Source organism: Falco biarmicus, chromosome 1, assembly GCF_023638135.1.
Source record: "Falco biarmicus isolate bFalBia1 chromosome 1, bFalBia1.pri, whole genome shotgun sequence".
Lineage (NCBI taxonomy): Eukaryota > Metazoa > Chordata > Aves > Falconiformes > Falconidae > Falco > Falco biarmicus.
Window position 1 is genome coordinate 115,050,142 of NC_079288.1, and position 9,993 is coordinate 115,060,134.

Genomic DNA, 9,993 nt, shown 5'->3' on the forward strand with positions numbered 1-9,993 from the left:
GTTAAATCGTTACATATTTCTGGAAGTCCCTTGATAGGCATATAGCCTAAATGAAGGCAGATGAGGGAAAGGCCGTATTCAGATGCCAGGAACTCCTGCCACAAAGGACTAAAACTTCAGTACAAAAAACCCCTCTAAAATTATCTGGAAAATTATTTATTATTTATTTCACTACTCTCTAAAAAAAAATAAATTTAGACTGATTTATGTCTCTTGGAAAGAAAAATTACATTGAGCTGACATATTGCAATGACTATTTTTGGCCTTACCATTTAAAATTATAGAGTTATAAATAGAGCAGTGCAAAATGCAGCTATTTTGATTCTCACTGGGGTTCACACAAACATTTTCTTTGGTTTCAGTCATTGGACTCAGCCCTCCACTCAATGCTGATTCTGCTTTGAATGCAGAGGTTTCCTTATTTTTGGTTTTTAAACAGCCACATCACTTTGCCGTCGAAGAGGTTTTGCGGACTCTTGACCTTAAGCCATGTATTGTTCTAACATCACCTAGTAATTGTCTCGAGCTCGCCAAAAAAAATTGCAAAAATTTCTGTGAAGGTGGCTATAGTCCTGGTTTTGCAGTGAAACCCAAAATGAGGCAAGTTTTGTCTGGCACTGGACATTGTAACAAAAGCTCTGGTTGTAAATCTCAGGAAAAGAACGTTTGTAATGGAAGTGGCCAGTGAATCCTAAATAGCAACAGAATGTGTTGCTATGAAATGTGTGTACCTAGAGGGGAAAAAAATGATCCTGCTCTTGACAGAAAAGCAGCAGCTTACTCAGAGCTGTTCTCAGATGTCAGAGACAGTCGTCAACTCCCTGGTCTGTGGTTGCATCCTTATAAATTTTGGCCCCTCTAGGCAACAGTGATTTATGTCTGTAGCAGATGAAGCAGCCAAGGTGCATAGTAGAGAAAAGATGTAAAGGTGGGCAAGACTACCTGCTGTGCTGCGTTGTATCTGGGGATACAGCAGAACTGTGACTTGGGTTTGGTTTTTTTCTTCTTTTACTCCCTTTCTCAGATGTAGACACTTCTTGGGGCCATCCAGATGACTTATGCCATGAAGTGTCTGATCAATTCAGGTGTTGCCTAATCACATCAGCAGTTCTTTCAAACAATTTCTGTGCTTCATGTCTCATACTTCAGGGCTGTATGTGGATACTACATATAGCTAGGCAGCTACAGCTGTCTTGAGTCTGGGGGGCAACTCAAGGTTGTTACGGCTGCTTTACTACCAGAGGATATTAAAACTAGGATGCTTTGGACAAGCTTCTCAGATGCGCTTTCCTGTTTAAAAGATGAGGTTTCTTCATTCAACACCATGAAGGAGTATCAGAATTCATAGTGTGAATTGGAATATGCCTCAGTGGCAATCAGAGCTTTGGGGTAGCTTTTGGTTTTTTATTTCCTAATTTACTTAAAAATTCTCACTGTGATTTTCCTCGATCAGAATTAGGAGGACAATGAAAATAGCTTTCATTTTCTTTAAAATTCCTTGCCAGTTTTTAAAGAGCTTGAAATTTTAACATAAATAATGATTACTGTTGAATGAAGACTCTTTTCCTGAAGCCTGAAAATCTAGTGAGTTGACTAAATTTATGACCCTGAGCTGGTGACCCTTCAGTCACAAAGCTAGGGTGCTGCTTGTGTGGAAGTACCTCTGTCTGTCTATACAGGCTTCCTAGAGAGGTGGTCAATGCCCTGTGCCTGTCAGTGTTTAAGAAACATTTGGACAATGCCCTTAATAACATGCTTTAACTTTTGGTCAGCCATGAAGTGATCGGGCAGTTGGACTACTTGATTGTCATAGGTCCCTTCCAACTGAAATATTCTATTCTATGAAATAAATTGCTCCAGTTTCATCCCACAACCCTTAATGATTGCCTTAAACTGTTCTTTTCAATGGCTATAAAAGAGCCTGCTGCTGGAAAAAAGTATGACCCTAAAGGTTTTGTGAATATCTCTGTAAAGATTTGCACAGCAAACAGTGACAATAAAGCACCAGTATTACATGAGCAATTCACGTAGCACTTGAGATCGGATTCGTAGAGCTGTGATGCTCTTCAAAGCTAATCAAAGTGTCTTTGGACCTTTAAGGCAACATACTAAGAATTTCTGGATGCGCTTTCAGGCATCTTTTTGTATTCCAACATCAAGGAAATACACAAAACTATGCATCAATGGTATTTCTAGTTCAAAGTTGTTGCATGCATTGGTGTTTAATGCATTTACCCTGACAGGTCTCTTGTTGAGACGATTGTAGAGTTACAAGTTGAACATTTAGCGGTCTGATGGGGAGGTGCATTTAACTATAGTACCACCTAACTATGATGCCATTGTTTCTGTCTTTCTCTCACAATAAATGTGTAAGAAAGAGTATTATGTACTGTCAATGGACCAAATAGTCTGCTTGGTTTAAAAATACATATTTATTTATATAGATATATAAATATGTAAGAATAACTTCACTGCTTTCAGTACAGTTACTCCAGAGTCTCCAGATGTTTCTCTGAAGGCTGTCCTAGCTCCTGTATCCTACTTATTCAGACCAAGAACTTGCCACTGTTCCCATCTGATCGTGCATTAGGTTTCTGTGGAAATCTGGCTGTAGAGGGAGAAAGCTGATTCCAATAGGAAGACAAGACTGGTCAAGGCCTAGGAACTCAGGAGTACTCAGACATCTCCCAGTTTATATGCCTGTGCAGATGGGAGGGAAATGGAGGAGATCTGTAGCTCATAAATTTGTATTTACTTAGGTGAATAAACAGCCTAATTGTTGGAGATAAAGAACTGTTATGTTCACATCACAAGGCTTATTTCATGGCAGGAGCATACATGTGACTTCATACGCTTATCTCAGGCATGTAGTATTATGGGCAGTTTGACCCAGAGACATCACCTGTGGTGAGATTTTCCATTAATAAAATGACTATATTTAATAACATTTCCCAAACAGTAAAATTGCAAAGGTACATATCTATTAGCTGATACATTGCAAGAAATTAACCCCAAACTGAAATTCTTTTTTGAGTTATAAAAGCTCAGAAAAATACCTGACACAACAAAACCTCTTTGTCACCCAAGAGCTTGAAAAAAAGATGGTAGATTTTTCCCAGCTTGAAAAAAATGAAAGTGCTTATGGTCTGAAACTTATCTACTAGAACACATTCTTAAGGCTAGCTTTTAGACCTGTAAAAATAGGGAGTTACTGTAAATGCAAAGCAGTGACAGTTTTCGAAATATAGGTATTGTATGGATGCTGACAGAGGTTTATAGTGTCTGGAGATGAGGTTTTGTTTATTTGCATTAGGCATAAACGTAATAACTTGAAGATACAGGAGAAATTCTGCTCTTAATGGTGGGAGTAAGTAATACAGAAGAAATGGTCTGAATTTATTTTATGTAATACTTTTTTAATAACCATGTCTATTAAAGACATCTGCTGAAAGTCTGTAACGCTGATTTAATAGGGAGAAAAAATAACAAAGTTCTTTAGCAATCCTGTCTTCAGTTTAATATTATGGGCTGTTAAAAGAGGGTTTATGTGTGCAACATTATTAACTGAAATTCTGTTCAAATTGAAATCAGGCCCACAAAACTAGCATTTCTTCAGTACGTGCTAGGTTTTTAAAACAAGTATTTAAAAATATACAAGAGAATGAATGTATTTTTACCCTTTTTTAGGATTTTTAAAGGCAATCAGGCCAGGCAGAAAAATACTTCTAAACACCTATGCTCTCACTTACAGCATGTGACCTCTCTAGCAATGTTAAAGTGTAATAAAAAATTACCAACTTCCTATACTAAGTCATTGCTATAACTACAGAAAGAAAATCCACCTCCAAAGTGACTGAATTACAGTTTGTAATAAAACACCCAGTATTTTATACTAGCTTTGTCAGGGCTGAAAGATAGGTGTTTAGTTATGAGAGAGATTGGGGGCAGAGGGAGGTGGGAACAGAATCCCAAAGATCATGGTCTGGAAGAAAGCTTCCTTACAGGAATTAAATGCTGAGTTTAAAGTAATCACATTGTTGCCTAACTGTGGCTGATGTTGTTGTAATTTTTTTCAAAACTTAAATTATGAAGATGAAAGTATAGTAATAAAACACTTTGTATTTTTATCACTGTAATTTGGAGAGGCCTCATGTTTTCCATGCCTGTAGCCTTGATGATTCTTTTGGCAGCTCTGCCAGTGATAAAAGGAATAACTCACCACTGTCAGGGAATTTGGCTGTTTCATCACTGACATGAGAGGCCAGCATAACTCCATGGTGATTGCTGTCTAAATGACTTATGTAGTTTCTTCATATACTTTTTGATTGAAGAGTGATAACTCAGGCAATGAGTTATTTGGCATCAGCCTCTGAGACAATCTGTTTTCTTTTTATAAATCCTACGGCACCTTTCAGCCACCCATTTTTAAATAAGACTATGGTGGATTAGGTTCTAATGTGCCTGGTGGATTTAGCCAAAGGATGGTTAAATTAGATTTTGCTGTCATTCTTTTGCTTTGCTTGGTTTTTTTGTTGTTAAATGACAGTTCTTGAAGTAGTATTGAGGAAATGAGATGTGGGCTAAAAGACTGTCTTGATGTTACAACACAGGAGTATGACAGGGCATTTAATTCCTGCTGCTAGTGGCACTGTCTCTTCCCAAAAGCAAACCACATTGTCAAAAGATCCAGAGAGGAAAAAGCACTAACGCCAGCCTAACTGTATAGTCTTTGATGCAGAAGACACATCCAAGAGAAGGGAAAGGAATATCTAAAAAAAATTCTACAACTGAAAAGTTTTCTACAACAAATCACAGCTCAGAACATCTTTATTAGATATTCAAATATAGACTACCATTGTGCTAGACAGCTGTTGTACATTAAAGTTAGTATACAACAGGTTGAATTACGCTGTGTATCAGACAGGAATTCATGCAAGGGCAAGGTTTTGGTTGGAAACAAGCAGTTTCCTCGCTAAGTAACAAAGATGGTTAGATTTGCTGGAGTTGCATTTGCAGGGTTCCCCACGTAACACGATGACTGGAGTGCTGACTATAATCTGGAGAGCTGCAGAGGTGGTGGGTGCTTTGGGCATCCCCTTTGTTAGTGTCTGCTGTACACATGCTGCTACTGCTTTTATTAAAGTAAACCAGTTAAATCTTACAGGAAGAGTTGCAGCTAATATTTATGTTGAACCAACCAACCTCTTGTGCTTCTCTATCTTTTTTTCACCTTGGCTTTTTTTTTTTTTTTTTATTTTTTAGACAGAGCAATAAGTGAAAGGTGTAGGTGGGTTTTACAGTATTTATACTGCAGTAATGCACAGGGCTCCAGTCAGAATCCGTATCCTTTTGAGGCAGATGTTCTGTAAACAATTATAAGGACATCCTTCCTTCTTGAAAGTGTGTATGAGCCATCTGCATCAGGCACGTGTCTTGATTTGGGTCACAAGAGATAAGATACCGTATTTTTTCAGTTCCGTTTAAACTTTGAAATGACGGCGCATCATTAAAGTGTGGTTACTTTCAAAGAATTCTGATTATGCAAAGTTTAGTATTTGTCGAAGGAAAAGAAATTGTACATAAAGAGAAAAAGTTAACCGCAGAGCAGTTTTATGTACAGCCTGAGTCAAAAGACTGTCCACTGCCCTTACTGAGGCAGTTCAGTGATTGTCACCTGGGTTAATTTCGTATGGGAGGCTCGGGTTTAGATCTGAGTTAGTCACCCAGAGCAAGTGAGAAGAGGATTATGGCAGATGAGGGGTTGCCATTCTTTACTTCTCTCTCACTCTTATTTTTATCTTTTCCTATTTTTTTTCTCTTTCATGTGTATTTATAGGTTTTAATTTGGTTTTTTTTTATTGTTCAGAAAGTGCTCCTTTATGGAGAAGAGGCACTTGCAGTCTTCCTCGCTGTCCAGAAATAGACTGTTAACTTCTATTCTGAGCGGCACCCCAGAATTGCTGGCAACAGGTGAAGCAGGGCTACTGGCCTTCGCACGATGTTGGGCATGTCTGAGACACAAAGCTGCCTGCTATACTCGGGTGGGCAGTTCTGAGAGCCCCTCCTGTGGATGAGGAGACACCATGAGTGTCGAGGAGTGGAGTTCAGTAGTCCATTGGTGTGCAACCATCCTACTCACAGTATTGGTTTCAGTGACTGCTCCACTGATGCTATGATGACTGCTACGTTGTGCTTACAGTAGATCCTGCCTTCTATTCCATTTTTTATTCTGTCCGTGTGAGGGTTGCACAAAGGTCCAAGCTTTCAGATCTGGATTTGCTGTCTGTGATTCTGACATTCAGATTTATTGATGTTTGATTTTTCAAGCTGACAAAACCTCACTTTTATTTTCTAATTTGTATTCACTCTTTCTCCACAGCAAAATCTGCCAGTCATGGCAAATTACATGAATGATTCTGTGGAGGCTAAACCAAGATTGCTGGACTCATTTTCATGCATGGCTAAACACAGAATTGAACCCCATGCTCCAAAAGTGAAAGGTTAGTGATTTTAGATAATTTTAAAACGATTGTATAGGAGTTGATACAGCTACTGTCAGTCTACCCTAATCCTGTTCTTAGTTGACTCTGCCCTTGCAGAGGCACTGCTTTCTGTCAGTGATTAAGGGAAGACATTGCTTTCCATGATGCTGATTCAGCAGAGCTAAGAATCAGTAAATTAGCAATGACTGTAAGGGAATTTTAAATATTGGTAGAGTACCAAACTTCTATTGTTACTGTGTCTTGGAGGTGAAATTCCAATCAAGGTACTGTACCAGGCAATGTGGGAGAGCTGACAGTCCTCTTTCTGAGTCACAAGACAGAAAAATGGGGAAACTCTTTATCCAGCATTTGGCCTCTTAGTGTCACCACTATAAAATCACATCAAAGAACCATCCACAAATAAATAAGTCTATCGAACTAGTATACATTCTTATGAAATATTCATTTAGTAACAAAATGATGTGGACAGCTGAAGAATAAGTAACTCTGTCAATACAATATCTTTGCTGTTTATGGAATGATACTGTATACTCTTCAGCTCTCAGTTTTTTCCTGTCTGCACAAAGTTAGATGCTTTCATAAATACAATATTCAAATTGATTAATTTTCATGGATCACAAGATGCGCTTATGTACATAAAGGTACCTGATCCATACAGCAACTGAATGGTGTGACAGTGACATAGAAATTGTAGAAGCAGCATGCTATTAAACACTAAAGAAAGCCCACCAAAGAAAGCCTTTTTTTTTCCTTCCCCCAGCTGGCAATGTGCATAGCTATACTTGGGACAAAACTGGTAAGATGGGGTTAAAGGGAGTAGTTTCTGGGTATTCCAGCTTAAGATGATATGCAACACAGAGCTTGACTTACCGTCAAAGCATTACTACATCTAGTGTGTGAGAGTACTGGAAGGGCTGATAAATATTACCCACTGGGTAGTATGCAGTTCAGCTTTTTCTTCTCTATAGTTCTTACAGGAAGTAAATCCTGTGACCCTGCTTTAACTGATAATTAATGGCTGATAGTGGTCAATTCAGAGAAAAAACCATCAAGCTTCTGGTGCCATACTAGCTGAGGCAGCATGTGTTTCCCTTTTGCAGAAAGGAAATGTAGATTCAAAAAACCCCACCAAACCTGTAATGAAAAGGTACTCCCTTCCTATATTCTATCATTTGCAGGTCTCAACAAAACAAATTGGTTGGCTAGTGAAGCAAGTAACTCTACCCCCAAAATTAAACTGTGGTCAGTGAACTGACCTAGAACTTAAAATACCAATATGCAAGTTACTGTGGAAAAAATGGTGTAGGCTCTAGAGCGGTACAGACTAATATGCAAAATTATTGTGCTGACAGGTTGTCTCCCTGGGAGTGAGACATGCAAAGCTGAGGCTATTTTTTACTGAGTTCTGGATGAGTAACATAGACTAGAAGAAACTGGAGTCAGAAAGGTGAAGTGGAAAAGGAATAACTGTACATCTCATAGGACAAGAACTGGGCAAAGAAAATCTATACACTTAGGTTTGATGCTATTAGTTATTTCCTATTTTATGGGGTATTGTTTATAGACTGTGTACTTTTGGAAAGATAGTGCTCTACTATTCTTATCATAGAGTCATAGAATCATTTAGGTTGGAAAAGACCTTTAAGATCATCAGGTCCATCTATTAACCCAGGACTGCCAAGTTCACCACCAAACCATGTCTGTAAGCACCACATCTACTTGGTCTGTAGGGCCAGATTTTTCTAGAATATGTACCACATGAATCATGGGTATATCCTTGAGCTCAGAGCCCCAACAACAATGGCTTTGTGGCTGTATTGCCTTATTCAATCAGAATGCCCTGTTGAGCTATGAAATGCAAAACAAGCTGAAGAAATTAGTAAGTTACCTTAAGGTATCTATTGCCTGAAAATCATGCTATGTTATATTGTTACAACACAAGTATTTGTTATATGCAGAGAAAAGAGACTGAAAATAAGGTTGTGAACACCTCATCTGGGCATGTTCACCACATAAAATCAACTATAATTATAACAGCATGACTGGAAAGCAATGCCCCCAGTAGTTTGCAGAGTTAGTGGTTCCTGGTAAATAGAGGAGATGCCAATATATGTAGCAGAGTGAAATGAAGAATCATAGGTACTGTCTTTTGTCACTTCACTGTTCTGTGGCTCATAATTGCTCTGCAAAGAAGAATAATGATGCTTAGAAGGGTTTGAGAGCTACATGCAGTAAATGCTAATTATTATCAGCGTATATTTCAGGCAAACTCAGAAACAAGATTAGATCCAAACAAACCCTCGCTTATGGCTGGTTATATCTGGGAAAAACCAGAAATTCTTTTGCACTTTCTTTTCAGTTTACTGGCCACATCTGCCCTATATTTCAATGTGCACAATTATATATAATAAATACATATATACACACACATACATGTGTGTATATATATACATAGATGCATATATATCTTGCTGAACATTAAGACTGCTCTTTAAGAATGACATAACAGTCATGGATTCAGTATCTTTGGGGAGCAATAGGGCCCAAAATGCTCACCACTGCTGTGTTCATTTCAACACGTGGAACTATGTAAAAATGAGAAAGTTTACCAAGAATGAACAGAGTGGCACCTAAGACAATTAAATATGTAAAGGGGGCATGAAGGCTACAGAAGGACACCAAAGAGGAAGCATGATGCCAATGCACAGGATTTACTGGACATGCCTGAGAAAGTAAAAAGAAGCAGTCATTTCCAAACAGCAAAGAGAGGCTATTAGAATAAGGTGTCCTTCCAAAAGCTAAAAACATGTCCAAATGAAAAAAACCTGAAGTATCATAAAGACTGACAGATATACTATTGAAATTATTATTAGGCAGACCAAAGATGAGTCTGAGATCTAACTAGCTAAGAGAATAAAAAATAGTTCAATATCCTTCTTCCAGCACATCAAGAGGAAGAAAACATTGTCACTGAGTCTGAATATGACAAGGATATACAATGAACTCCCAGGGAGAACAAAGTCTCTGGAGAGAAGCTGAACCATTTGCATCCTTGTTCACTGTGGAAGATGCGGTGGGCTGACCCTGGCCGGACACCAGGTGCCCACCAGAGCTGCCCTGTCGCTGCCCTTCTCAGCCGGGCAGGGGGGAGAAGAAATAACAAAAATAACAAAAGGCTCGTGGGTCAAGGTAAGGATGGGCAGAGCACTCACCAATTACCGTCACGGGCAAAACAGACTCGACTTGGGGAAATATGTTTAATTTACTGCCAGTCATATCAGAGTGGGTTAATGAGAAATAAAACCTAAATCTTAAAACACCTTCCCCCCTCCCCTGTCTTCTTCCCAGGCTCAATTTTACTCCAGATTTTCTCTACATCCTCCCCTGCAGCAGCACAGGGGGATGGGGAATGGGGGTTAAGGTCAGTCCATAGTCATCCCAAGCTGTCTCTGCTACTCCTTCCTCCACAGGGGGAGGGCTTCTCATACTC

The 9,993-nt window shown here is 38.9% G+C and overlaps 1 long non-coding RNA gene across 1 annotated transcript in view; it reads left to right on the forward strand.

The window, feature by feature from the left end:
• The window catches only part of LOC130141112 (uncharacterized), a 62,505-nt gene extending 52,748 nt beyond the window's left edge, over positions 1 to 9,757 (forward strand). The window contains exons 2-3 of the long non-coding RNA XR_008818980.1: positions 6,380 to 6,500; positions 9,447 to 9,757. This is a non-coding gene — a long non-coding RNA (uncharacterized LOC130141112). The remainder of the gene's footprint in view (positions 1 to 6,379; positions 6,501 to 9,446) is intronic.
• The last annotated feature ends 236 nt before the right edge of the window (positions 9,758 to 9,993 follow it).